Genomic DNA, 3132 nt, shown 5'->3' on the forward strand with positions numbered 1-3132 from the left:
ATTGGTACACGAGGGACACTTCAAGAAAGAAAGATTTTGTAAGCCATTCCTGAAAATGGTTTTATCTAAGGTTCAGAGTGACTGCTGACGTGCATTTTTTTGTCTAAATCAAAATATAATAATCAACTGGTGCACACAACAAAGAAAAAAATCAGCTGGTGCACACAACAAAGAAAAAAATCAGCTGGTGCACACAACAAAGAAAAAAAAATCAGCTGGTGCACACAACAAAAAAAATCAAAAAATTATAATCAGCTGGTGCACACAACAAACAAATTCAAAAATATTAATCAGCTAGTGCACACAACAAACAAAATAAAAAAATAATAATCAGTTGGTACACACAACAAACAAATTCAAAAATATTAATCAGCTAGTGCACACAACAAACAAAATCAAAAAATTATAATCAGCTGGTGCACACAACAAAGAAAATTTAAAAAATAACCAGCTAGTGTACACAACAAACAAAATCAAAAAATAATAACCAGTTGGTACACACAACAAGAAAATAAAAAATAATAACCAGCTAGTGCACACAACAAAGAAAATAAAAAATAATCAGTGGCACAGTGGTATGTCTGCGGACTTATAACGTTAGAAACAGGGATTGGCAGAGCACAGATAGCCTATTGCGTAGCTTTGTGCTTAATTACAAACAAACAAACAAGCTGATACATAAAATTATCAAATTTTAATTATAAATTTTTAACTACACATTTTGGAGTAAATTTTCTCCTCTAAAGTCAAATTTAATGTATTTGCTCGTTATTATGTTCTACAAATCTAATCAAGAAATATGAGAATAATAAGGAAAACCGTTACCGATCTTACCAAGAAATGTTTATTTCTCAAAGTTTTGATTGTAAGAACAGAGATTGAAGCAGATCTTGGGCAATTTTAAATCACTTTAATAAATGGACTAAACATTAAAACATAAATAATTAGGGTATTATTTGAGTCTACTTCACTAAATGTAATCGAACCTGATTTACTAATTTTATTAATATCCGAATATGATATTTTACACCAATTCGTTTATTATATACACCTTTATATATTTTTTTACTTGAATTCACTTTACTCATCATTCAGTAAGCTAGTTTTTGAAGCTTGTCAAGTGATTACAGCGTAATTAGTAATTATGAATTAGAACTATTGGATGAAAGCAAAGTATATATATTTAATAATCTGCCAGCCAATTAGATCTGCTATATCTAGGCCGACGATGCCTTTCGGGCAATTCTAGAGCTCATTATACCGGCTGGGATAAGACAGATCTTTTCAGATCCCTTAATAAGTGTGTTTAATTCAGCAACAATAAATTTCAGTCTGTACAAATTCCTATCTACTTAATCTTTAATAGTTTTATAATGTGTTGAAGATGTTTCTCTTCGTTCAGTATTTATTAACGCCGACGTTTCGGTGTTTCACCTTCATCATAATATTTTTCCTCCTATTCTAAAATAAGATAAAATTCACCATTCTTTTTTATTCTATGTGTTCTCTGGCCAATTTATTGTTATAATAATAATTGTAGTAATTATCATATTAATTAACAAATTATTTCTTATGACTTTCGTATAGAGATAAACCTACAGATGAATTAAAGTTCATAAAAATTACTACTACTATTTAGTAAACTAGATCCCCCTAGAGGCACAGCGGTATGTCTGCGGACTTACAACGCTAGAATCCGAGTTTCGATACACGTGGTGGGCAGAGCACAGATAGCCCATTGTGTAGCTTTGTGCTTAATTACAAACAAATAAACAATCATAAGCTAGAGTTTTATGTTTGTTGTAATCTTCTTCAAAAGTAGGAACACAGAAATACATATTATTTTATTAACTGCATTCGTTTCTTAACGTTAAACAACCCTCATGTTTGTTCTTTTATAGAATATAACAAAATATTGAATTTTGGTCCAGAAAGGTAGGAATAGGTTGTTCAAATTCTCTTCACCTTTAATCTTTATATAAGATCAAAGATCTTTCCAATCAAAACATATATATCGATTCTTGTGTTCTTACTTATAACAGAGTAACGAAATGATATGTTTGTTGCTAAACACAAAGCTTTACACAATTGGATATCTATGCCGTGCTCATTCTAGGGACCTAACTCTAACCTCAAGCTTATTGCTGAGCCACTGGGTGAACACGTGTTGTTAAACTTTGGTCATGTTTGGTTAAAAATTTCTTAATCTAAGCAAATTATCACCTTGACAACCACCTTCAATAAATACTCGTAGTTTCTGGCTAGAATTTGATCTTGGACAGCCAAGAACTAAGAGTTAAACAATTTTAATAGTTGTATCTATATAAATGAATGTGTAAAAGTTATTTATATGTTTCAAATGATTTACGTTTCCTAGATCATGAATTAAAAATAACTCAGAAGAGACTTGAACTAAACAAAACAAAAAAAATGCATGTTCGATTTCAGTAAATATTTCTTTTCGGAATCACCCACCAGTAAATTGTGACTTGCAATTTTCAACAAAAGTTTTAGTACTACAACTGACGAAGGAACGCGTGTATAACGAAACTGCTTACGTTTGTTTGTTTGTTTCTGAATTTCGCGCAAAGCTACACGAGGGCTATCTGCGCTAGCCGTCCCTAATTTAGATGTGTAAGACTAGAGGGAAGGCAGCTAGTCATCACCACCCACCGCCAACTCTTGGGCTACTCTTTTACCAATGAATAGTGGGATTGACCGTCACATTATAACGCCCCCACGGCTGAAAGGGCGAGCATGTTTGGTGTGAAAGGGATTCGAACCCGCGATTGTGAGTTGAATGCCTTAACCACCTGGCCATGCCGGGCCCGACTGCTTACGTAGAAATATTAATTGTATTTATGATTTTTTTTTTTGCGCACGCATATGTCTAATAAGTTGAATATTTCAATATCATACGATACTTTAGTTGTTGTTTGTTATTAAGCACAAAGCTATACAAAGGGCTATCTGTGCTCTGCCCACCACGGGTATCGAAACCCGGTTTCTAGCAGTATAAGTCCGCAGACTGTGCCACTGGGGGGCCGTACTTTAGAGATTAAAATACACTGAATTCTATCATATTTATTGCTCTTGGGTTTTGAAATGTTTGTCATTAATTGGAAGATATTA

The sequence above is a fragment of the Limulus polyphemus genome, unplaced genomic scaffold (genome assembly GCF_000517525.1).
Source record: "Limulus polyphemus unplaced genomic scaffold, Limulus_polyphemus-2.1.2 Scaffold874, whole genome shotgun sequence".
Lineage (NCBI taxonomy): Eukaryota > Metazoa > Arthropoda > Merostomata > Xiphosura > Limulidae > Limulus > Limulus polyphemus.